The sequence below is a fragment of the Acinonyx jubatus genome, chromosome D3 (genome assembly GCF_027475565.1).
Source record: "Acinonyx jubatus isolate Ajub_Pintada_27869175 chromosome D3, VMU_Ajub_asm_v1.0, whole genome shotgun sequence".
In the NCBI taxonomy this organism is placed as follows: Eukaryota; Metazoa; Chordata; class Mammalia; order Carnivora; family Felidae; genus Acinonyx; species Acinonyx jubatus.
Window position 1 is genome coordinate 90,260,468 of NC_069392.1, and position 27,410 is coordinate 90,287,877.

A 27,410-nucleotide genomic window follows, 5' to 3' on the forward strand; every position below is an offset into this window, starting at 1 on the left:
CCCAAAACACAAAGTCACGTGAGTTTCACTCAGTGTCACTCTTTTTAAATCTGACTCGGTAAGCAAACACATATGTGGGTTACAAATGTATACAAACCTCTTTGCTTTTGTATTTGCTGGGTTTCTTTTCACGATGTTAGAAAAAGCGTGTAACAAAGCAGAAAGGAAAGTTTGGGTTCCAAGGACAATTCACATCTAGGCTGAGCGTTTCTGAGTATTTCTAGGTGGAAGACAGTGTCTCAGGTCACACATTCCTGTCATGGTGGTTTTGAACCTTTCCAGGGCCTCCGGGTCACTGAGGAGCTTTGACAAGACGACAATTCAGCCGTGAGGCTGGTGCATCAGCTTCTTTCTAAAGCTTCAGAAATGGTTTCAATGTGCAGACAGACTTGGCAATGGTGTGAAAACCGAAAACGAGGGGTGCCTGGGTGCCTCAGTCGGCCAACTCTTGATTTCGGCTCAGGCCATGATCCCGGAGTGTTGGGATCGAGCACCACGTTAGGCTCTATGCTGAGCACGGAACCTGCTTGAGATTCTCTCCCTCTCTCTCTGCCCCCTACCTACCTCCTCCTTACACTCTCTTTCTAAAAAAGTAAATAAATAAAATAAAAGTAAATAAATAAAATGGAGAGCCAGTTACCTTTCTATCTTGACTCTGAGGATCTAAATTATTAACATCTTTGGGTACAAAAGTGCCTTGTTGTTGTTTTGAGTATGACTTCTGTCCAGTGTTTTTCTACTGTATTTCCAGCACGAAGCTGATTCTTTTCTGGAAACAGAGATGTCAGGGGCAGGAGCGTCAGCTGAAGGGCGAGGGGAAGACAGGCTATGGGGACAAGAAGGCACGATGGGGGGGGTGGCTTTCACAGACACGGGGTCCCATGATTTGTCTGCCTGGGAGACAGGAACACGGCCGATCTTCCACACCCAGGAAACAACACACAGGGAACCGTGTGAGAGAGGAGGAGCTGGGGGTGACGGACCTGCTCTGGGGCAGCCGTGACCATGACCGGTAGCCCAGCCGGGCTGTTGCAGCTGCTGATATGGATGCATTTCTGTTTTCAGTTAATTCTAACTTAGTTTATAAACCCAAGAAGCGCAGTGGCTTCCGTGAGTCCATTTAAAGGTGGATTTCTCCTATTTCCCCGTTCACTCCTGCTGCTGCGAGTGAGCCTGTCTGCACGAACAGGTGGCCTCTGTGCCACATCTCGATCTGGAGACAAAGAGCCGGCCACAGACCTCAGCCCCTCTGACGCGCCTCAGAGAGAAGCAGAACCAGGAGCGATGCTCCCATTTTAGGGGGCAAGAGACAAATGCTGAGAGATAGACTGAGAGCTTCTCCATCTCACACGAAGAGATGAGATCAGAAGAGAAGGGAGTGCATACTTTTTTCGGCTTTCTAGATCCCCAGTTTACAGACTAGCACAACCTGGGCTGTTCTAAAGCAGCATCTTGTTCAGAAAATGTTTATTTATTTTTGAGAGGAAGAACGAGTGGGGGGAGGGGTGGAATGAAGGAGAGAGAGAGAATCCCAAGCAGGCTCCAGGCTGTCAGCACAGAGCCTGAGCCTGACACAGGGTTTGATCCCATGACCTGAGCTGAAGTCACACACTTACCTGACTGACCCACCCAGGCATCCCAAGCAGCATCCATTTTGAAATAAAGAGAGTTGCTTGGCTTAGTTTCTTCAGGAAAAAATCCTCAACTACACCGACGGCTGGAGAAGCACTCCCACATCCATCACTGAGCAGCAACTCAGACGCCGCTAATGATGGGGGATAAATTCCACAGGCGACTTCTGAAGGGTTAGCTCGACCACTAATTACATGACTCCAGCTGGTCCCTTCATTATTTCCATCTTCAGGATGATGGAGGCTCGGTCTTCACTGACTGTGGGTCCTGCCACACGCATCTTCTCCCATCCTTGCTTGGGAGTCAGACAGACCAGGCTCGAACCCCAGATCTGCGGGTCTACCTCCAGGCAATCCTTCTTACCTTGTATGTCAACTTCTGCGTCTGGACATGGGACGGATAAAACTTGACGGGCCAGGCGGTCCTGAGGATACAGTGGGGTTGTTGACTTGAGTGACGGTAACGGAGCCCGGCAGCAATTAGTTTCCCAGAAAATGTAGCTTCTGGTTGCTAGTCAGAGTGCATTTCTGATCTGATTTAATCCTTGGGGCAATCCAATTAGATGACTTACATCATCCTTCGATGGGAGAAGAGCTGGAAGGTCAGGGACGAAATGATTGCCCCACATTCTTGTGCTTTTCACTACTCTTCACTGTGTCCTTGCCGACCTTCTCCGTGCAGCCTGGTGTTTGCTACGTGTCTCCTTTTCACCTTGATTTGATGTGATTTGAACACCACAGCAGCAGGTATACAAGCGAGACATGCTAGCAGCCACTGTAGGTGGAGCTGGGACGGAGAACCCGGCACAGCTGGCCTCTGGCTCCCAGGTCAGCAGTGGGCCAGCTGCTTCTGGAACAGCCGTGGATGCCAGGTCTCTGGGATTTACAAGGATCAATATGGCCTGTGCAATTCAGAGAGCTGCAGGTAAGGGCTGTTTCCTGACAGAACGCCCATTTTGTTACTGCTACTGAAGTACTTTAGTAACAGCTGCATAAATAGGGTGCTTGAGAAAAACACAATACATTAATAATAGAAAAACCTGAGGGAACACTTGGCCATCAAGAGCATGAGCAGGGGAGGGGTAGAGAGAGAGAGAGACACAGAATCCGAAGCAGGCTCCAGGCTCTGAGCTGTCAGCACAGAGCCCGATGCCAGGCTTGAACCCACGAATCACGAGATCATGACCTGAGCCACAGTTGGTCGCCCAGCTGACTGAGCCACCCAGGCGCCCCCTAAACATAGTCTTAAACCATCTCCCATAAGATATTTCTAAATTACAGTGGGAAAAAATCGTAACCTTACCGTACGGAGGCCTTGAAGACACCATCTTAGGGAGATGGCCAACATTAACTGGCTGGCCCTCCTGACCATGTGCCCCCTGACAGGACACCGAGAAAAGTGTGACCCCAACGTGCGCCATTGGGACAGGCTCATGGGAGTCAGCAGGCAGTCTTCACAATGTTATGTCATGAAACAGGAAGCCGGAAGAACTTCTGGGGGGCCACGGGGGGGACACGTGACAACCACGCGCAACTCACGATCCTGGAGTTTATTTTGCCATAAAGTACATTTTGGGACAATTGGGAAAATCTGAAAAAAAAAAAACAGTAATAAAACAGTTTAACCATAAAGTTCTCAATTTTTTCATTGCACATTATGTCCGGTTGTTTGTTGGAAATACGCACACGCGGAGCTCGTCAGGATTCAGAGACAAAGAGCAAATAGTAAAGCTCGTGCGGTAAGACGATAGCAATGGGGGAATATGGGTGAAGGTCATGGGACTTATTTGGATTATTCTTGCAACTCTTTACAGGTCTGAAAATGTGCCAGAAGGATTCCCAAACCTCCATGGGCGGTAGAGGGCAGGGAAGAATCTGAACCTTTAATAGAAATGATCCCTGGCATTTGCATTCTCTTTTTTGAGGAAAAAATAGTAAACAGAGTGCATAAGCTCCAATATAAATTCAACAAGATTATTAATGAGAAGATCTTTAAAACTTTTGGATTGAAAGACTCCAAAATTAAAATGTTTTCAATCAAATTATTTTTAAAAATGAATAATTGTCGGACCCAGAAGGCTGTGTAGTTGTTTTAAAATTGTAGTGGCATTGGGGCACCTGGCTGACTCAGAAGAGTGAATGACTCTCGATCTCGGGGGCATGAGTTCAAGCCCTCCATTGGGCATAGAGAGTACTTTAAATAAAACTTAAAAAATGAAAAAAAATTGTGGCTTCGAGTAATCCAAACTTTGCAAACATCAAGAATTGAAGAAACACACTACAAAAGTTAAGATCCTCAAATCAGTGTTTTCGACGTGATCTTAAAACGATTAAGGAGGTGACTTTTATGACCCAATAGAGGTAATGTAAGTGTCAGGATGTACATTATAGTAATAGCATGAGCTGACTGAAGCATTTTGCGTCCTCCTGGAGAAATGCCTGGTGTGCCTACATACCCGAGTACTGGACGTCTATGCGTAAGTGCCTCAACACTGAATAACTTACTTTGTTGCTTATATTTACAAACTAACGTGTATGCCTTTTGCATGACATTATCATACTTAAGAACGATATTTATATTTTATTGTTTCAATCAAATTTTTACCTTGCTTACAGGATCCAAGGAAACTAGGGTTGATCCAAGGTTGGAAGCAAATGAAACATGTTTAGTAACGCCTACATTCCCTCAGGAGGGTCACATAAAGTAAATGTGTTTATGTTGCGCACAGTCGAACTTACAAATAATCGGTCTTTGTGCAGTTCGCTGCAGGCAGCAGTGGATGATGAGACAGCGTAGTGTTTGACCACTCATGTTTCCTGCGTTTCTTCCTTTCCTCCATGTTCTGGTGCTCTCACGCCCACACTGCGGAGGCCTCTGGGAGGCCTGTGACTAGTCTTACCCCTTCAACGGTTCATTCCTGGCTAAGAGGAGAACAGGTTTCATAACCCAAGTCCTAGAGTGTGTATCCCAGACACACGGGGGACTTTGGGGGGACAGAGAAATTCTCACTGTGGAATGTGGGCAGCACAGCAGCCTGGCCCTGTTGGCGAGGATTCTGGGACACTTAGGTCCTAGTGATAAGCTAATATAGAATGACTGACATGAATTTATTTCCTCCTTGGCTTTCTTATTGGATCTCCTAGTTAGGGTATCAGAGCACGAAAATATGCACGACTCAATTTTCAAATTGTCATCACTTGTACTCCTGCAATGGGGACAACAACAACAAAATGATGTTTGCTTTCTAGATTTCATTACTTTCCACATGTGTGCGTATGGTGTTTAAACACGAGATCCTGACAAGCCTTGGCAGAAGTTATGCAGTGAACACATGATGAAACCAGCAGGTACAGACACAGCCCTGGAAAAGACGGGCTCATCTGCCTGAAAACTGTCTCCTGCTCAGAGATTGCCAGCACTCCAGGAAATCACTTGTCCCCACGTACTTGAATAATAGCACCCATTGTAACATCTCTAATCAGTGTAAGAAGAGAAGAGTGTGCTTGCTTAACGCGTGTGTTTATCAGCTGTGGCTGATCTCCCCTCCCGACTGCATTAGAAAAATAATCTCCAAGCTCAACAGAGGTGTTAAGTGTCTCCGAATACGAATCTTCCTAACACATTCAGGTGATCATGTTGTGGACTGTGCAGATGTTCTGGGGTCACACGTTTAAATCCCCAGCTCTATTCAGCTGACCTACAAAATGAAGAAGATGAGGTTAAGTTCTTGAATATCCACTATGTTGAATATCCCGCGTTTGGGCCTGGGTTTAAGGTCCTGTCGTACAAGAACAGAAGGAGGGAGTCTTCTACTCAAGGGTCTTATTGAATAATTGGGGAAATAGGGCATAAACTCACGACACCTCAAAATGGAGAGCTCCTCTGGGAATGTGCAACGATGACAAAGACCGGGCACATGCAATCCAAGACAGAGACTGAAAATGTCCTGCCACTTGTCTTTCTGTCCTGCCAGATGGAACATTCTCTTCCGTCGTAGGCTGGCATAGGACCTAGGGGCTTGCAGGATGGTTAAGGGCTAGCACAGTCAGGTCAGAAGCCAGGCAATTCTGCTCACCTTGCTGTCTGGGCAAGAGGGGACATGTCTGAAACGCTTTGCAAATGAGTCTCCATCGATATGTGCATACCTGCTACAAAACACAGTCATGCCTGAGCGCGCTTCTGAGAGGAGGACGGTGTCACTCAACAGTGTGTGTTCTGTCGTTGTCAGCCGTTTCTAGCAAGATTGTAAATTCTGATCCACTGCAACGATTCTGTTTCTCTGCAGCAGATCGGGTAGGAGATGCCCTTCCTTCCAGCCCTGTGTGCAGATGGGGAGTCATGCCCCGACCCCTATGATCTGCATACGTCTGCCCGCGCCCTTTGTCTCTTCTCTCCGGTGTATTTATTTGTTCGATAATTTGGTTCTATCGCTATGGCCACACGGATGTTTGTGTTAGCCTTTGGGTTGTATTCCAATGTGGCTATGTTCCAGAACCACTTTATATATTTCTCTTGTTCAAATTGTTGCTGCTTTGGCCGCTGGGAGCTCTTTCCGGGTTTCTCCTGTGTTCCTTTGACAAAACTTCATCACATGTGAGTTTTTCAAGGTGTTTTGTTGGTTTGGTTTTGTTGTTTGCTTTCGGTTAGCATTCCCTTACTTTCTGGCGTTACTAGATTGTTCTGTTTCTTCTGGTGTATTTCCTGCCCCCGTCCTAGTAACTCCCAGAAACCCTGGGATTCCGATTACTGGAAAGTGGTATTAGAAACCAAGGTGTGCGTTCCAGGCGTGCTCACTGGTACAGAGGTGTCTTTGCGTTTAGTTCTCCTCAGCTGCCAGAGCAAGGGAATGCACATAAGCAAACTACCTGGCGTGTGTGCTTGCCTGTGACCGTTTCCATTTGCACAAATCTGCACCTGTATGGGGGCAAATGTGTTTCTCCCTCCCTTTGACTCAGAGCCATCACCACTGGGATCATGTCACTTCACCCCCTTGCTTCTCTATAACCTCCTCTCCAACAGTGAGGAGCCCGGCCCCCACCACCTGCTGCCCCTTTACGTAATTGTTTGATTCCAGTCTGCACGCGCGCTGGCTTGGGAATGGTTAACCTGCGCCCACGTGGGAAATCACTAACTAGAGTCAATGCCTGGGTGCGGACATTGGTCTGTGGCCTTACAGGTCTTGGCTGTTCTGCTCTGTGTTGTTCATTCTTTTTGTGTGTATGACTCGGTTTGGAAGTGTCTATTGACCTATCCACAATCTCAGGGACTCTGCCTCCGCTGAGTCGAGTCTATTCGTTAGCGCTGCCGACCCCCCCCCCCACCCCCCCCCCAAGCTTCTTCATCTCTCTCACCGAGTTTGGTTTCTCACATTTAATTCTCATTCTTTCTTGGACCTTCTACTCTCTGCGTTGACAGTATCCATCTGCTCTCACGTGTTTTCTCTCCTCTTATTAGAGCCCTTCACATATTAATCCCAGTTCTCGTAAATTCTTCATATGACGATTCCAGCCTCTGTCCCGTATCCAACTCTGGTTCTGGTGACTGCTCATCTCTTGCCTTCATCACGCCTTGTACACTTTGTGTTGAAAGCCAGACGTGTTGTACTGTGTGACGGGGAGGTACCCCAGCTTTGGTGTGAGGATTCATGTTAATCTGGCCAGGGGTTCTGCCTGTTCAGTGCTTGCTGTCCCTCTGGTGTCCCTACCTTTGCCTGTCCCTTGAACCCAGACTTCCCCGAATGCTCGTCAGAGAGAGAGAGGGTCTGTGTTCCCACACAGGAGCCCTGCTGGCATGCAGTGAGGTTGGAGGAGGGCAGGCTTCTGCGTTCTTTGAGCTACATCTCATGTCGGAGCTGGTCTGCATCCGGGGCTGTGGCTTTCACGTGCCTCTCCAGTGCTGCTCATTCTGTCCTGGGCCCTGCATGCTGGCTGGCTGCCTACTCTCCTTCACGAACCCCTCCCCATGTTGACTATGATGTAGGGAACATGTAACTTCTTCTTCTGGAGAGATGGGAGGATGGTTGGACTCCTCCCCAGCTACTCTGAGGGCCTGACAGCTTTCTCCCCCCAGAGGGAGCTTTTGTAGAGAGAAGGTTCTGGGCATGCCTCAGCCTGTTGCACCTCCCTTCCTGCGGCCAGGGCCAGGATAGGTCTTGACTGTGAAAACCCAGTGAACTTCTCAGTTTCCAGCAATTCATCAAAACAACCACCTCCCGTTCCTCCCAGTGGAGGCTCCAGCAGCTGCTGTTTGGGACCAGCTCATCCTGGCTGTGATTCTCTGGATAAACCTGTCTCTCCAGGTTTCTGGGTACACTGTGTCCTGACCTCCCTTCTCCTAGTTTCTGAGAAAAGCCATCAGCTTTTAGTCTGTCCAGTTTGATCTTATTGCAAGGACGGGAGCGATGGTTTACAGGTTCCTTACATGTCAGAGTGCCAGAATTCTATTTTAAGTGGTGTTGAGGTTTGCCTTCAGGATACATTACCTTCATAAAAGGAGCAGGAAATGTTCCCATTTTTTCCAAAACATAAAACCAACTCAACTTTTGAAGTCCATCTTTAAAGTTGAATGTATGAGGTTATGACCTTAGGAATAACAACGGAAGCCTTGGTTATTTGTTTTAATAAAATATTCTGATTTGATGATATGACCTCTAAAATCACCCCAAAGTAAATTTAATTAATGTTTTCCAGTCTCTCCTGGTTCTTACTTTATTGTTCCAAGTATACATTTTTTTTCCGATAAACTTTTAAATTTTAAAATATTTGGCTCTAAATTTTAAATTGGATTAACAAACAGTCTGTAGGAAAAACTCCAGGGTAATTTTGATAATTGTGCAGTGGAATGAAGTTTAACTTCCTGGAGGAACATGTTTCTGTCCATTCATTTCAATGCAATTCAATTCAAAAAAAGTACACTGATTCCTACCCTTGAATCATTACTTGGCTGAGTCATTTTTCCTCATATCCACTCTGTGCCCCCACTGGAGACACAAACATGATTAATATTGTTTCCTTGATCTAAAGGAAGGGTGAGCAGTGAGGAGAGAATGGTTTGCATGAGAGGAGTCTAGCTGATGCTAGAAGTCAAGGACGCCCTTCTGAAGAGAAGTGAAGACAGATTTGGGGATGGGCGGCTTCGTACTGAGGGCTGGGATGCGGTCCTTGTCGTGATGTGCTTGGTGTGACTAACGAAGGGATGAGTGAGGTTCTCACGTTTTACAGGATGGGGAGGGAACCATGAACGGAGGAAGCAATTTCTGCGAGTAGGCATGGAACAACACGATAAATCCAGGAGGGTGGATTTTGTTCATGCTTCTTCTGCTCCCTTTGATACGTGTATATGAGGTTTCATCTTTAGCCTGTAGTAGAATTACTGAACGTTGAACTAGCCGCACACACCTGGGAAAAACCCACGTGTTCGTAACGTGTAGTTTTTTGCACACTGCCGGACTTGATTTTCCAGGGCTTAAAATTCGAATTGTTGGATTTGACCTCTGCCAGACTATGTGAACTCTCACCAGAGGAGTTCCATTACAAAATGGAAAACTGGAAACTAACTGGTGGAAATTTTACAAAATAGGGTCCATATATCAGACAAATGAGCTAGATTAAATAGTTCCTTTCTAGCCCTAAAATATCTATCATACTGTTATATTACTGGTGAGGACATTTTGCACCCATTTGCTGGCCTCTTACAAATTTTTTTTAATGTTTTTATTTATTTTTGAAGGAGAGAGAGAGACAGAGCATGAGCAGGGGAGGAGCAGAGAGAGAGGGAGACACCAAATCCGAAGCAGGCTCCAGGCTCTAAGCTGTCAGCACAGAGCCCGACGCGGGGCTTGAACTCACGAACCTTGAGATCATGACCTGAGCCGAAGCCGACGTTCAACCGACTGAGCCACCCAGGCGCCCCTAGTCTCTTAGGAAAGTCTTTGAAATAGCTCAGACAAGAAATTATAAGTGGAACTAGGTGAGCGCCAGTGGGGTGGATGTTGGGGTGTGTGATCCCAACATGGAAACAATTCACATAACAGGACATGCCTCTGATTGCACGTGCTGGATTTCTCAGCAATAAGGAAAATAGGGCTAATGTCCAGCAAGATTCACAGCCATCCCAGAATATTAAATGGCACAAATAATAAATGTGAGGCTCATAATAAAATGTGCATCCATCATTGAATTGAGGCCCTGCATGATCCCTGGAAGGAAGCCCTTGGGAGTGTGGTGTTGTCTTCCTGTGACACCCTGGGAGATGTGAGTGAGTTAAATACAGGTAGAGTTTTGTGGCCAGTTAGAGTGGCAATCAGAATATCTGGCAACCACAAATGCAGATATAGAAGAATCTGGCAAAGAGAAACCCGTGGGCCAGTTGGAGGAGAGCAGGTGCGCGTAGTGGAAGTCAGCAGGTGGTGACAAGGGGGCTTCCTGTATTAGGTGTCCATGGAGGGAGCAGGCAATGGCGTGTGTCTTTTGACTTTAACAACTTCGTATTCGTATAAAGTACTTGATGAAGACACCTGGATTCGTTTACACAATATTGCAAAACTTGACCTTTATCAGACTGTTCAGGAGGCCCGTAGTATGATCTGTGGATCACATTTATGTTTCTATTGAGGATGGTTTTTGTTTTATTAAAATAGCACAAAAGATATTTGCCTCTCATTCAATTACTGATATAAGCATAACTGATATAAGCCTTTTCATTTTATACATTTTTTTCAGGAGAAACACCCCACTGTCACCTGTTTGAATGACTCCTTCTCCACATCAGCAGGCTTTCCAACCCGACTTGCTTGGGTTCCTAGAACGCTCTGGGAACACTCCCTCCCTGATTTCTATATGGGTCACTTTCAAGCTCCGTTCTGATCGTGGAATTTAAAACTATAACTCCTTAGCGTGAATTACCATCTGACATGCTGTGTGTTTTACTTAGCTATCTACTCATTCCCTACCTACATCGTCTCTTCCCAACTTAGAATTAAGATCCACGAAGGTAGGAATTTTTGTTTTGTCCAGTGATGAGCTCTCAGGATTGAGACCAGTGCTAGCAACAGGGGAAGCTGTCACTAAGCATATGTTGAATTAACTGATGAACAAAGAAACGAATTACCACCCATCCACCAAGCCAAAGTGTGAACATTTTTTTTTTTTGACAGGAAAGAGGATTTATTGGTGGGCATGAATAAGGAGGGGGAAACACCAAAGTTCTCATGAGTGTGGAGCCCGCCACCTGTCCCAGGGGCTGTGATGAGAGATATATTTGACCCCGCAGCCATCTGGGATGAGCTGCTCTCCAGCTACTTCGTCTTGAAATTTGTCCGCGTTGACTTAGCAATGCCCCACTTCTTGGAGCTGTGGATCTAGGGAGTGATGGAAGGAATAGGAACAGAAAGCCTGGACACCGGGGCAAGGAAAGGCAGGAAGGAACAAAGCCACAGCACAACTCATCTTCTGGTGGTCAGGGAGCTTGAACTTGGCCCTGTGTAGAGCCTCAGTCACATGCTCCTTGTTCTACAGGTTGGTGCGGATGGACGTGGTGATTTGGCCAATGTGAACCCTGGCCGCTGTGATCTGGGGTTTTCCCAGCAACACCCAGGTGTCTACATTAAACTTTATGTGGATCCAGGTGTCTTGGTTAAGGTCAGACATGACTGTCCACTGGAAAGGGCTATCTCCAGGGTCCCTCTTGGCAACCCATGCAATCAACAGGCTGCAGACGCCACCGAGGAGGCCGCTGTCTGCAGCCGTTGGTCACTGGGTCCCTGTGGGCAAAGAGCTTGCCTGGTTGCAGACAGAGCGTGAAAATTCTTAAATTTGCCAGTCTGTTTCTTGCTGCTTCTTCCTCACAAATTGAGGCCAAGAAACAGACGGCTTTTTTTTTTTTTCAGTTTTTTTAGGTTATTCCCTAGAAACTTTGAAAATACCCCAAATACCAGTGGTGCTTGGGATAGAATAAAGCCTCCAGGAATTTGAGCAGGTTTAAGACTTTAATGCTGACTTTCGGTGATGTGAAGCTTGCCATTACTCTCATGTTTAATATTTCCCTTTATCGAATACATGACATGGTAGTTTCAGTTCAGAAAAGCAACGTGTTCTTATGTCATCAAGATCTTTAAAAAGCACTGTAAAGAAACCAAAGCGTGGGTTTTCGGCAAAGGCACCCACACAACGTAATGAAACTTATTTTATTAGCTCTTCACTAGACGAGAAGTAATGGCCATTTTGCGGGAGCTCATTAAGATAAGTGGAGATTGTAGTCAGCCTCATGCTCGAGGGGGCCCCCAGGGGAACTTATAACGGCAATGTCTCCCCTTTATGGACCTCCCAGCACCAGACTCTAAGCAATAATGCATCTCGTGGTTGGCATTGAACTGGCTTCTTCCTGGTAACTGCCCCTAAATTCGCGTTGATGATTTTGCCCATTCTGTGCTGAAACAGGCACTTCATGGCACACTGAAGGCTCCTTTTATTGGCCTTACTGTACCACTTACTTGTTATTTTAGAAATTTTACTGAACTCTTTCGAACCCTCCAAACAGGGGCATTACTAACAGTGTGTCGCTCCAAAGTTCGGAGAGCAGAGTCCAAGATTCCCGGAGGTACAGCTCAGGACTGATTCCTCCCAGCCCTTTCTTCTCCCAGGCGGGCCTCCTTCCTTCCCTGCCATCTTCGTATCTGTCCCAGGACCCGAGGGAAAGACCGGTAAAAGTAAGGGGATGACTTCTCGTCCACGTAATTGGCTTTAGGGTTATTCGGCAGGGGGTAGAGACAAAGAAGGAGTCATCACTCAGGCAGTGACATTAGCAGCCAAGGGTGTTGTAGCCAAGACCAGTCATCGCGGAAACCAGCACAGGCTGGAGGTACCAGGAACTGATAACCAGCAAAGTCAAGAGAGCCTGAATAAGGGGCTAATAATCCCTGGGACCAGAGAAGCCAGCAACCGGACCCAAGGCTGGTGACACCCACTGACAAGGGGGGGAATCCTACAGCCACCTCTCCGACTCTCCACGACCCTCCCACATCTGACCACGTGTGAGAGCTGGCCCCCAAGGCTCTGCCCGACTGATCTCTGAACGTAACAGAGATCATCCACTGCTCGAACACAGGAAGCGGTAAGCGTGGAGAGAGGAAGCTCCACCTCAGCTATACGCCCAAGGACTGACTTCACGTTTGGTTGGTTAACTACCCACCCCCACCCCCGCCCCTTGTTGTATCTTGTTTGTTGGGTGACTTCGTCTTGTGCTTGGCTTTGTGTGACATGTATGAAGCCAAGTTAAATGCTTGGTGAAATGTCATTGACTTTGGAATCCTAAACCAGATTTATAATTATGTTAAATTTGCTTTATGACTGAATAATGTTGACATTGTTGAAAGACACAACTCATGTGTGTGACTGCATAGTATGTTCATGATCCGGGTAGAACTCTGGCTCACTTCCCTCCTACAGCACACAAGCCCTGGGCCAGCGGGGGCAGTCCTTCAGAACACCAAGCTCTTTGGGGCGCCTGGGTGGCTCAGTTGGTTAGACGTCTGACTCTTGATTTCTGCTCAGTTCATGAGTCCCGATGAGCTCTGAGCTGAGTGTGGAGCCTGCTTGGAGTTCTTCCTCCCCCTCTCTCTGCCCTACTCCTGCTCGTGCTCTCTCTCTTTCTTAAAATAAATAAACTTAAAAAAAAGAGTACGAAGCTCTTGGCATAGCGATCACTTGAAACCAATAATATTAAATACATTAAGTTTTACTGTGTAAATTATTTCATCATCTATATCTTGAAGCATAATATTGAGATTTATTTGTTGAAAGACTAAATGAGTGAATTCTAGGGTACGTAGTACAACATTCTTTTTAAAGTTGTGTTTTTAAGGAAATAATTTCTTTTATTTGGATGAAATATGGTATTAAATCCCATCTTTTCTGATCACTAATCATTATTTATTTACAGCTTGTTTTGCTTAAAATATGTGTCCCTAATTATTTTTCTTTCAAATATGAATTTCTGATAGTATAAAGTTTCCATTTTTGGGTGCCTGGGTGACTCAGTCTGTTAAGCGTCTGACTCCGACTCAGGTCATGATCTCGCGGTTTGTTGAGTCCAAGTCCTGAGACGGGCTCTGTGTTGACGGCTCGGAGCCTGGAGCCTGCTTCCGATTCTGTGTCTCCTTCTCTCTCTGCCCTTCCCCCACTTGTGCTCTGTCTCTCTGTCTCTAAAAAAACAACATTAAAAAAGGTTTATACAGGTTCCATTTTCTGTGAATATACCATATTGAATCAGTTGTTAGAGTATTGCTCTGAATGAAAGAAAATCCATATCAGTATTATCATGGGAAAAAGTGGTACATCCAGAAATTAATCAATACACTTTTTGCAAGTTTCTTTTTGATCTAACCCAAGAAACTTTTCTGTAGTAAATATTAACTTTCTGAAAAACCGATCCCCCAAAGAATTAAATGTGGAGAGATCACATGTGCCAGGACACCTAGTGCAGACTTTGGGGCTCACACAGATGCCAATCGAGAATGCGCTTCCTGTGTTGGGCTGTCAGCTTCCTGAGGCTGGGCTGGCCCCACACCACGGCCTCCCCCTGATATGCAGAGCTTCCCACCTTGCGGTTGTGACGAGGATTAAATAGGCTAATGTATGGAAAGCACTTGGAATAGTTCCTGGAGCACTGCAAGGACTCAGAAAATAGTAGTTAATTAGGGGCGCCTGGGTGGCTCAGTCGGTTGAGCCTCCGACTTCGGCTCAGGTCACGATCTCACAGTTCATGAGTTCGAGCCCCGCATCGGGCTCTGTACTGATGGCTCGGAGCCTGGAGCCTGCTTCGGATTCTGTGTCTCCCCCTCTCTGCCCCTCCCCTGCTCATGCTCTGTCTCAAAAATAAATAAACATTTAAAAAAATTAAAAAAAAAGAAAATAGTAGTGAATTAGATTATGAAGATGATGGTGATGGTGGTGATGGTGATGACGATAGTGACGTTCCAGGCCCCTGAGACAAGTCGTCAGAAATTATTGCTTGGAGTATTTTCTAAAGACCAATGATTTCCAGTCTGGGTGATGCCTGAAACTCATGAATCCACCGGGAAAACACACTTGTGACTTCCCACGTGGACAATAGTATGTACCGTCTGCTGTGCTCTAGATACTGTTTCATCGTTTACTTTTCATAATGACGTGAACGGCTGTGGCTCTTCGTACCGCGTCAGGGAGCTGCGCGCTCTGCCCTCACCCGTGAGGCTGCTTAACGCTGTGCCAGCGGCCTGCCCTCCTCCTGCCTTCCGAGGAAGACCGACTCCCCCGGGCTCAAGGCTCCTTCTCACCATCTTCTCTCCTCTCTGATCTCCTCTCGGGTCCATTTGTTGCCTTTTTCTCTTGTGTTTTCAAGTCACCCTGTACCGGAGTCCTTTCCCTCACCACAGACCCGCGGCATTTCACAACACGCTGGAGCACACAGATGTGTATCGACCTGGTGTTCATGCTCGTCACAACTTCCGAATGCTTGCACTGCTCGATCTTGCTGTTTAATTTGTGGATAAGGGAGCACACCTGTTACATCAATTCCGATTTGTTTCTGCCAAAATGCCATTGAGATTTTGATAAGGATTGCCTCGAATCTACAGGTTGCTTTGGGTAGCATGGACTTCTCACTGTGCTGTGTCTGGTTTAAAAACATTTTTTTAAAATCTTTATTTATTTTTGAAAGACACATGCACAGAGCACCCACGGGGGAGGGGCAGAGAGAGAGGGAGACACAGAATCCGAAGAGGACTCCAGGCTCTGAGCTGTCGGCACAGAGCCCGACGTGGGGCTTGGACTCACAAACCACAAGACCTTGACCCAAGCCGAAGACGGAGGCTTAACAGACTGAGCCGCCCAGGTGCCCCTGTGTTCTTTTGATCCAAGGGCACAAGATGTCTTTCCATGTATGTGTATATTGCATTTCTTCTTGCAATGTTTCCAGGTTTCCATTGTACCAGTCTTTCACCTTCTGTTACATTTATCCCTAATGATGTAATTCTTTTTGATATAATAGATGAACTTCCTTTTTTGATTTCTTCTTTGACTTGGTTATCCTTAGTGTATAGACACACAATTGATTTGTGTGTTGCTTTTGCTTCCTGCCACTGTTGAGTTGTTCAGTAGTTTTAATAGATGTGTGTGTGTGTGTGTGTGTGTGTGGTATTTAGGGTTTTATACATGTATAAATTTATTTATGCATTTGTACATGATCATGCCATCTGTGAACAGAAATAATTTTACTTCTTCCTTTTTGATTTGGCTGTCTTCCATTTCTTTTTCATGTGTCATTGAACTTCTAGCACTCTGTTGTTATTAAGACTGGAAGGCATGAGTTTGTAAATACCATGAGGGTCGTGTTCCTCAGGGGTGTGTCATTCAATCCCATGGATACCATGCTCCATGCCGTCTCATCTCTGATGAGATTCAGAGGAAGATAATGCGGATATTTTCATACACTTTTTTTTAATGGAAAACCACAATTTATTCACTTCAAACTTATGACCTCAGACCGAAAAAAGTCTTTTTTGCCTTGGTTGGTTTCATAAGAATAAGGCCACTAATGGTTCCATAAGACCCAGAGAGCTTCCTGGGGGTCTCCCTGGTGCAACCCTCAGAGCAGGTTGAGGGTAGAGGCCATTGAGGGTCACAGAGGGAGAGAGCCCATGGAGGATGACCGATACACACATTCTAGAGAGTTTGACCTTCACAACGCAGTCAATGGAAAGTCATGAGAGTTTTCAATCTAATGGAGCTGTGTTTTAGCAACATGTCTTGTTCAGCACTGAAAAGAATGGATTTGCGGAGACCAGATAAGATTAATCTGAATGTGATTTTCTGAACATTCTTCAATGCAGTTCCTACTTTTTTCCTTTCTTTCCCTCCTTCAATACAGACTTTCTTCTTCCTTTACTTTTGCAAACTATTTCATCCATGTTACTTTTTCCCTTCTCTCTTGCCTCTGCTTTAATCCACCAGAAAGCACCACCCACTGTCAATGGCAGTTGAAACCATGGAAGCCAAATCCGTTTTCCATCCCCGGAGGAGGACCACCACTTTTAAACAGACCCTGAGACCTTTCCAAAATAGTAAAGTAGGGAGGTATGGACGTGGCTAATAAAAGTAAAGCCCGATGACAAATGCGAGATGTAGAAATGTAATAGGTTTTTTTTTCTTGAAAAAGAATGTCTTCACCTTTAATGTGAATTTTAGAACATCATTGGAAAAATATGGTTGAATTACTTCATGAAAATTCTCAGCTAAACTGAAGTATAATAAATCTCATTGATTTTAATCTTAAACCTCACCCAATAAATATTTAAACAAACTAAATACATTCGAAATGCCAAATTGTCTTGAGGATAAGAAGTGTGTAGCCTGAGCCACATTGGGGTTGCTATCTACCATGTCTAGTTGTAAGTCAACAACTTGGGAGCAAAAACTTTTTATTCCTTTTCTGTCGTCTGGAGGTGAATGTTTTCCCTTACTGGCTCTATCCCTATTCAATGTGGAAAACGCACACCTATTGACCTGTACACCCAGCTTTCCCTCAGAATGGGGAATTAGCATGGATTTCTTGTTTACTCTTTTGCTGGTGACGAGTAGGGGATGAACTGACATCAAGCTGGTCATGCGGTCGCCGGTCACTGTGGACCGCAGAGAGAGACGACGCAGAGCACGTGCAGTGACTCCCCCGTTTTGACAATAATCCCCACTGTTTTAGATGAATTGGACCAGGAGCAATGATGCCCACTTGGGAAAAACAGTTCTGAACCGTCGATATGGAAAATATAACACAAAACTATGGTTTTGATTGCAACGAGCCTGGCCCTGCGGCCAGACGGTAATGGATTTGTGTATTTATTTCACCTCTCACTTCCTATGTAACCTTGAAGATATTAATTCACTTCTTTCCTGCCAGTGCACTCATCTATAAAACGTGCCTAGCAATACTGTCCCTGTCAGGCTGCTCTGTGGACCATCGATAACATGCGTAAAGAACGTGGCGCGTGGAGAGTGCCATATACACTCTTGTAAAAATACACAATGTCCTAAATATGCTTAAATATGTGGGCTTTTCGCTCTGTCCTGAAAGGGAAGCGAGGTGCTACCAGGACGTGTAAAGAAGCACTTGACTCCAACACAAGACGGATTTGCCGGATTTAGAAGTACAAGCATAGGATACTCTGAAATTTGAATTTCAGTAAACAACGAGTGTTATCTTTTTCAGTGTAAGCGTGTCCATGCTGTATCTGAGAGGTGCTTATACTAAAGATTGTTCATTGATTTTCTGAGATTGAAATTTATATGAGGGTTTTGTATCTTATCTGATAACCCTAGCACGGGATTATATTGAAAGATCGTTTCTATTGCTTTTTTGGACTATTCTGACGTCCTACTCTTTTCTCGATAATATCATGTTGCGTTTGGCAAGGGAGGGACAGTGCAGCCAAAAACCAACTGGAATGACGGCCTGGGCGTAACACGCGTCTCGTTGCTCAGACACCCCTCGTTCCTCATTTATAAAATAGGGACAATGAGCCCCCTGCTAAACAGCTTTGCATATTATCTGACTAAAAAGTTAATGAATATAACAGACTTGAATAAGGGCCTGGAATGTAATAAGTGCTCAAAATGCCAATTGTCACATATTTTACCTATGTTAGTATATTCATTTTTCCCCCACATTTTAAGATTCTTATGATTTGGAAGTTTTTTTCAACTGATGGCAATTTGCTGCTGCCCTTGGCTTGGTTGGCCTGTTGATCATAGCTGTTCATGGTGTCATGACTTCAACTGAGGTACGTGCATTATTTGAAAACAAAAACAAAAACAAAACTGCTTCCCTCCTTAGGAGAAGAGAATTCACAGGCATAGATGGGAATCTAAAAGAGACATGAGAAGAGAAGTTTCCTCTTAGGAAGAAATTCTTCCAGGCTCAAGGAAAGGTGAGGCTTTCACAGATAAAAGTCTCCTGAACACCTGAGTAAGATGTGTTAGTTCTTGGTGCATTTTCACGAACATGAACACAAACATGAACAGGACAAGAATATGATGTTCATTATTTATTTATTTATGTATTTTAATGTTTGTTTATTTTTGAGAGTGAGAGTGACATAGAGTGTGAGAGGGTGAGGGGAAGAGAGAGAGGGAGACACAGAATCCAAAGCAGGCTCCAGGCTCTGAGCTGTCAGCACAGACTCCGACGTGGGGCTCGAACTCATGGACTGTGAGATCGTGACCTGAGCCAAAGTCAGATGCTTAACTGACTGAGTCACCCAGGCGCACCAAGAATATATTGTTTAAAAGTGAAGTCCTTGAAAACAGGATTCTGACAAGATCTATGCACACCCGTGTTTATCTAGCAATATTCACAATAGCCAAGATATGGAAACAACCCCAATGTCTGTCAGTGGATGAATAGGTAAAACCGATGTGGTACCCATGCACAGCAGAATACTATTCAGCCATTTGAAAGGGGGATACCCTGCCACTCATAACAACAGGGATGGACTCTGAGCACATTGTGCCCAGAAAGAGAAGCCAGACAAAGACAAGTACTGCCTGATGTCACACTATGTGGAATCTAGAAAGCCAACCCTATAAAATGAGAAAGAGAAAGAATAAAATGGTGGTCACCAGGGGATGGGGGATGGGAGGGATACGACTGATGGTGTTAAGGGTACAAATTTGTAACAAATAGCAAATCAGCCATAGAGATCTACTGAATATAGACAATACTATTGGACTATGATGATGTGATGACATAGATATTGCCTCAGTGGCACTCACAACACAACACATAAACGTATGAAAGTAACACGCTGTGCACCTTAAATTTACAAAATGAAACATGTTGAATTTATCAAGTAAAATAAAAGTGGAGTCTTTTGCCATGACTAGACACAGCTATCTCTTGAGGCAATAAAGCATTTATATCTTATATGTTTATATTATATGAAATATAAATATGTATATAATATACATATTTAGATTGTACATGTAAGAGAGACTACAATATTTGTCTTTGACTTATTTCGCTTAGCATAATGCCTTCGTGATCCATTCGTGTTGTTGCAAGTGCAAGATTTCACTCTGTATATGTAGAGTATATGTATATGTATATATATGTATATGTGTATGTGTATGTGTTTGTGTATGTATATGTGTATGTATATGTATGTGTATATATATGTATATGTGTATGTGTATGTGTATGTGTTTGTGTATGTATATGTGTATGTATATGTATGTGTATATGTATATATGTGCATGTATATGTGTGTATGTGTTTGTGTATGTATATGTGCATGTGTATGTATATGTATGTGCATATGTATGTGTATATGTATATGTGTACATGTACGTGTATGTGTATGTATATGTGTATGTGTATATGTATATATGTATATGTGTATGTGTATGTGTTTGTGTTTGTGTATGTATATGTGTATGTGTATGTATATGTATGTGTATATGTATATATGTGTATGTGTATGTGTTTGTGTATGTATATGTGCATGTGTATGTGTATGTATATGTATGTGTATATGTATATATATATATGTGTATGTGTATGTATATGTGTATGTGTTTGTGTATGTATATGTGTATATGTATGTATGTGTATGTGTATATGTATATGTGTATGTGTACGTGTACATATGTGTATGTGTATATGTATATGTGTATGTGTATGTGTATGTATGTGTATGTGTATATATATGTGTATGTGTATGTATATGTGTATGTGTATGTGTTTGTGTATGTATATGTGTATATGTATGTATGTGTATGTGTATATGTATATGTGTATGTGTACGTGTACATATATGTGTATGTGTATGTATATGTATGTGTATATATATATGTGCATGTGTATGTATATGTGTATGTGTTTGTGTATGTATATGTGTATGTGTATGTATATGTATGTGTATATGTATATGTACGTGTACGCATATGTGTGTATATGTGTACATATATGTATGTGTACGTGTACGTGTATGTGTATGTATATGTGTATGTGTATATGTGTATGTATGTATATGTATGTGTATATATATGTGTATGTATATGTGTATGTATCTGTGTGTGTAATATGCATATGTGTACATGTATGCCTACGTGTATGTATATGTGTATGTGTATGTGTTTGTGTGTGTATGTGTATGTGTGTATATGTATATGTGTACATGTATGTGTACACACATGTATGTGTATATGTGTGTTTGTTTATGTATGTGTGCATGTGTATGTATGTGTGTGTATATGTATATATATATGTGTATGTGTATGTATATGTGTATGTGTATGTGTATGTGTATGTGTTTGTGTATGTATATGTTACCACAATTTATTTATCTGTTCATCCACTGATGAGCACTTAGGTTGTTTCCATATCCTGGCTGTTGTAAATAATGCTGCATGAACATGAAGGTGCATGTATCTTTTTGAATTAATGACTTTTTGAATTAATAACTTTCTTTGGATAAAAACCCAGAGTGGAATTACTGGATCGCATGGTAGTTTTATTTTTAGTTTTTTAAGGAAACTCCCTACTTGTACCATAGTGGCTGCACAGAACTCAGGGCTGAAACGTGCCGGGGGTGTTGGAGCAGCTCAGGAAGTCCAGGGTGAGGGACCCGATGCTGTAGAGGATCAGAGGAGCCAGCTGAGCCGAGGGAGGGAGTCGCAGGTGCCGGGCGGAGGGGCTGCTGGCAGCGGGTCACGTCTTCTGCAGGTGGGGGTCCCCTGCGTCGTCTTCAGCTGTGTGACTCCACACATCTGCGTTTGCCAAGAGACCCTCACCAGGGTTACCAAGAGATGAACACAGCGAGCACGTGCATGTGCGCGGGGACAGAGATGATCCCTCAGCGTCTGTTGTGGGCCAGGAGGGCACTTTCCAAGTCACCGCAGATGAGGGCTTAGAGGCAGGAATTAGACCCTTATTCACTGAGCGACCGGCTGCAGTTTATGTAGCTCCAAATGCCAAATCATCTGATTATAAAACCTGTGTTGTTTCCTATTTGCCAGAGAAATGAAAACAGGTATAATTGTCTATATTTATATAGTGATAATAGTGACAATATCTTCTACTGTTTATGAGAAAGAATAAGAACAAAGGGGTAGATTAATTATGAGCTACTTTTATGTCTGTATTCTTAAAACGTCTTCTTTTATTTCTGCTTTCAACTCTGAAATGACGCACAAGAGAACGATCTTTTGAAGACCTTTGTGTACTCACGCGCTATTTATTCCTTATTCTTCCAGAAAGTGATGGAACTCCTTCTTGTTTAATCACCCTAGATGCATCCCTGCAATTTCAAATACTTTCAAACAAAAGATCGACCTCACTTTTTCCTGATTGTTGTCATTTCATCTACTTGTCTTTATCTAACAGATTTCCAACGTTGTCCTGAACTCAGATTTCAGCAAAGGAACTCATGGTGTTGGTGAAGATCTATTTTTTTCTCAGATCTGGTTCCAGGTACAGTCTGTAATTTGTGTCACTTCTAGAAATATAGGACCCTTTTTGCTGCCAGCCGTTCCACAACAGCCAGATGTTTTGAGCTTGGGAAAAGTACATATTAACTTATTTATTCAAACGGTATTGAGTGGACAGTCAGGAGCCTGCAGCAACCAGAAGATGGGTGTTCGAGAGTAAGGAGCTACATGAACCCTACTTTCTGCTGTCACGCTTCGCCCATTGCCATCAAAAGTTGTATTAAGCAGAGTTCCGAGAAGATTTTGGCCCGTGTCAGATTTGTGCAAATACCTCTTTGTTACACAGATACTGACGAAGATCATTTAAAGAACACTCGGTCAACAGGACACACATAAATTGCCAAGATGATGTGGTGATTTGGAAAAATGCAATAGTCCTCATTTGTGGATTCCATATCTGAGAATTTGGCTACTCACTAAACTTTATTCGTAACCTGAAAATCAACGCTCGGTATGCGTGCACAGCCGTTCACAGACGCCCACGGAGCTGCTGGGCCCTCGCCCACCTGGAGCTGCTCAGAGCGGCACTCTGCTTTCTCCTTTCAGATCTTGGACTGGAGACAAGTGTCCTTTCCGCCATCTATTCAGTGACATGTTACTTCGTTTTGCATTTTTGCACGTTTTTGTCGGGGACGTCACTTTTACAATGTCCCCTGGGTGGGGGGGGGGTGGGGAGGGACTCAAGCACCATCCAATGCTCCCAAGTGCGAGAAGGTTGATAGGCACCTCAAGGAGGAAATACATGTGTTTAGACGAGTCTCCTTCGGGCCTGAGTCCCGGAGCTGCTGGCCATGATTTCAGTGTTAATGAATCAACAATTTAAACAGAAACACACAACAAACGAAGTTATGTATTCATTGGCTTGCTAAAATGTTGTGGTCAGAAGCTCACAGGAACCTAACCCCCGTTTCCCCGGGGAATAAGTTTTAGGTATTTGCAATTTCAGTGCTCATGGTGATTTTCCGGAACGGAACTACCATGGATGATGCGGACTGACTGCTAGTGGCACATGATCTTGGACACAAAGGGAGGGCTCGGCGTGCTCTCCCCCGATGCTCTGTGACTCCTGAGCCAGCTTCTGCCTGTGCCTTCGCGGAGACTCCTTCCAGAGGAAGCCAGCCACCAGGCAAGAATTTGTTACCCCAACACTGCTGTGCGCGGAGGTCATGTGCAGACTCCCCGACGTGGGGCACCCGCTGAGCCGCGCCTTCCTGGCCAGAGCACAGGTGCATGGGTGAGGGAACCATCTCGAAAGCGGGTCCCCGACTCAGCTGTTGTAGCTCGGCCACTCACGTCACCCCGGCTTGTCCTGTCCCAAGGAGTCACGGAGCGTCAGGGCTCCCTCTTTTGGGCCCTGTTCAGACTCCTGATCTACCGAAGCCGTGGTTGTTGGTTTAGGTCACCGAGTGTGGGTGGTTTGTCACCCAGCAAGGGATCAGAAGAACAGATGGTAACAGTCCTAATTGAAACGCATCAAAACACGTAACAGTCTAATGATACAAGTAGGGCAATTCTAGCAAGAAATGTCAGTTGAATTTGACTAAAAATGCAAGACAAACACTGGAGTGAGTTTTAAGTCTCTTGTGGAACCAAAGGGCAGATAAATTCAGTAAATAAACAGTGGAGGGGGAATGGGAGGGAAGGCCAGCTCTGCCGTGGGTGTGTAGCCAGCTGCCACGTCTAGACGGCAGCGTTCCTGGACGCGTGCGCCCCTGGTGTGTTCATGAAGATTCTTACCTCCCGGTCCGCCTTCACTTCCAGGCGAAGCACTTGCCATTCGGAGAGGTTAGGCACTTGGCACGACACGACACAGGCACTTGGTGGGTCTGGAGGGTTTTCGTGGGGTCAGGATTGTCAGTGTGAATCGAGCTCCTAACTTTCTGTTCGGTCTGTCGAGCCAGTGGTTGTCACACGGAGGTGACCGCACATGCGGTACGTGAGGTTTGCATGTCACAAAGTGTGCTTTGATGGCACCTTCTCCGTGTCAGGTGTCAGACCTCCCTTCCCCCTCCCAGAGCTATCGGCAGAAAGAGCATATGTAGCTTTGAGAGCCGGACGCACATGAATCACTTTTACCACAGAACGAACGACACGGGCTTTCTTGGTGTTGCACACAGGACTGCTGTGCGACCACTTGGGCATCTTGGGCAGGGCCTTCCGGAGCCTAACTTGGGTGCGGTGAGCACGAGGGATTCTGAGGTTCTGCTTGTCCTTGCTTCTCTCCTCTCTTCCCTTCTTCCCCAGAACGTCGTCAGCTGACACCCCCAGCCCAGGCTTCTCGGCCCTTGCCCCTCTCCGGTGTCAACCTAAGTCCCGGGACAGCCCTTTAAAATGGCCAAAACCCCCGTCCCCCAATCCGCAGCCGTCTTCAAGGCCTTCACCTGTCGTCAGCCTGTACCACTCTCATCACAAACCCGACGACAGGAAAAAGGACAATTCCAAGCCGGAGCCCCCCCAACCTGCTGGGAACGCCCCCGGGCCTGTGCCCACCGCCCTCGCGCGCTCACGGTGGCTGGGCACTCCCTTCTCACCCAAAAGGAAAGGACCTAGTCGACAAACCAAACGTTATTAGGGACTTTTGGCAGGAAATTTCTTTAAATTGCTATGCAAATTGAACTTCACCAGGAGTCCTTTCTGCTCAACAGGGATCCACTGAACCTCAAATGTGATTATGATGCGCAATGATGTGCCTTAAGAACACACAAGGAAGCACACAACACAGGTGTGCTCTTGAATTCAAGACATTAAAATACCGCCTGATGCTCGGTCCGCCCCCCCCCCCCCCAGCCTGACTGACACCAAGGTGTCGCGAGAGAGACAGGAGGTTAAGTGGGATGAGCGAGTGGTGTTTTAAAACTCTCAAGCGACTGTGCAAAAACCATCAAGGGAAAACCCATGGGGAAATCCATTATGGCATGAATAGCTGACTCCAATGGAAGGTTTATTTCATAATTTTTCTTATTGAAAGATAAGCAGTAATCTCTCCAAGGCTCTCTATTGTCTCCCATATAAAAAAAATCAACTTTATTGATTAAAAGCCTCAAAAAATTAAAAGAAAATATTATAGTTTATTTTTCCTTATTAATTTTGAGATAACACCCTCTTGAGAAAAAGCGTATGCTGAGCCTTTTTGATGAAAACTCCTAGTGATTTGGCAAGTAGAGAAATCTAAATTAAATCTATGGGTTACACTTTAGATGAGACAGTTCTTTCTGCCAGTTATTTCATAAAATGTTTATATTACCTATTTTCCTGCTGTCTTTGTCTTTAAATGGAAATAAAAGACATTGCAGAGTTGGTGTTGCCTTCACGGGCCCTCCAGGACTGTGCTTTGTTGATATCAATGAGATCAAATCAGACGAGGTGCCTGTGGCTCTGTCCCTAATCTGCACCGTTAGTCTGGCTTCGGGGTGACGGTGTATGTGGCTCTCTGTTTGCAAATAGCGGGTTTTACAGAGAGCTGTCCCTGGGACAAAGAGCAGAGTGGGCAAAATGGATACAGAAAATGATTTAACGCTCGGGCAAAGTTCAGGTCCTAACAACAAGCTTTCTGGAAACGTGCCACAGCAAATCCACCGGCTGGGGCAGATGGCTCCTGTGCCACATCCCGCCAGCCAACTTTTATTTCGTGTCCTCTGTGGGAAAGAGGTACTGGACATACAAAATCAGTATGGGGCGCCTGGGGGGCTCGGTCGGTTGAGCGTCCGACTTGGGCTCAGGTCACGGTCTCACGGTCCGTGAGTTCGAGCCCCGCGTCGGGCTCTGTGCTGACAGCTCGGAGCCTGGAGCTGCTTCGGAGTCTGTGTCTCCGTCTCCCTCTGCCCTTAACCCACTCACATTCTGTCTCTGTCTCTCTCAAAAATAAATAAGCGTTAAAAAAATTTTTTTAAAAGCAATCAGTACAACAGGGCCCTCTGAAAGTTATAGTTTACTGAGGCGGTGGTTTCCAGGGAAATAAACGTCCAATTACAGCACAGGGTACATACTGCATAGGAGGGAGTCCCTGGGCCATGGGAACACGGAATAGAGCATCCCTGGGGAAAAGAATTCTGGGCGATAATGAAGCCAGACACAGAGATTAGCTGGCGAGAAAAAGGGGAGAAGAAGCATTCTAGGCCACGGAGTGATGTGCCGAAAGGAACAGTTTTGACTGAGCACAGGGCACTGATCGCTGATGGTGAGCCAAGGACTCACGTGAAGAAGTGTCTGGAGACGGGTTTTTGGAGCGGTCAGCCTATGGAGGTTCAGGACACTCTGGTGTGTGAAGTGAGGATTCATAATGTATCCAGAACTACGTGAGAACTTGTTGAATGATTTTATGCTGAAGAAGACCATATTCATGTTTCCACTGAGAAAATTGCTCAGAAAACAATGTGGAAGGTCAGGACTTTCAGGAGGACGCAGCAGGCTGGTTTGCCTCTGCTCCACAATATCGGAGGCCTCAGCTGAAAAACTTGTAGGCTTGGGGGGGACAGGAGCCCCAGGCCTAGAATCACCTGAAGGCTTGTTCCCTCCCATTTCTGGTGGCCAATCCTGATTCTCCCTTGGGACCTTTGCTGTGGCCAAAGCCCTGCATGTCACTGTCTCTCCATGTGGTCCTTGCGTCTTCACAACACGGCAGCCGGGTTCTAAACACGAGTGCCCCACAGGCAGCCCAAGAGAAGACGCACGGCCACTCCGGCCTAAGCTTGGGCGCGATGTCACTTAGCTGCACTCTGCCCACGGAGACCGTCACAAACCCACCCAGTCTCGAGGACAGGGAACACACTCCTGGAGGAGTCCTCCACCTCCTCACGAGAAAATGGCAGGTCCCGGGGAGCTGAAAACACGGTTGCATCTTCGGAGAATACATTTTTTAGAAATCGGTACTGACTATCTATAGACCAGCAGTTTGCAGGGCAAACCCTACAGTTGTGATACGTCATCAGCACATTGGGCAAGAGGGCGGGAAGTACGAGACCAGGACGGGAAGGGGGTGACGGGGCGATCGCGATGAGAAACCTGGATTTCACGCTGCGCAGTGGAGGCCGTTGGAAAGCTTTCGTCATGCAGGAGATCAACCTTTGCTTCTCCCCCCAGCTCACGTGGCTCTTGTAAGGACACCGACTTCCCAGAGGGAGGGAATGAGCTGCAGCCACATGAGGAAGAGGTGACAGTGATTTGCATCGAGATGAACACAAAACAGGCCAATTCTGGCCCTACAGCAATGGCGGAGAAGGCTGTCCGCAGGACTGGACGTCCGTGGGCGGGAGGGATCCGGGA

At 45.4% G+C, this 27,410-nt stretch overlaps 1 pseudogene; it reads right to left on the reverse strand.

Annotated features, from left to right (window-relative positions):
* Positions 1 to 11,296: 11,296 nt before the first annotated feature.
* Positions 11,297 to 11,421, reverse strand: LOC113602402 (uncharacterized; annotated as a pseudogene).
* Between the last annotated feature and the right edge of the window lie 15,989 nt (positions 11,422 to 27,410).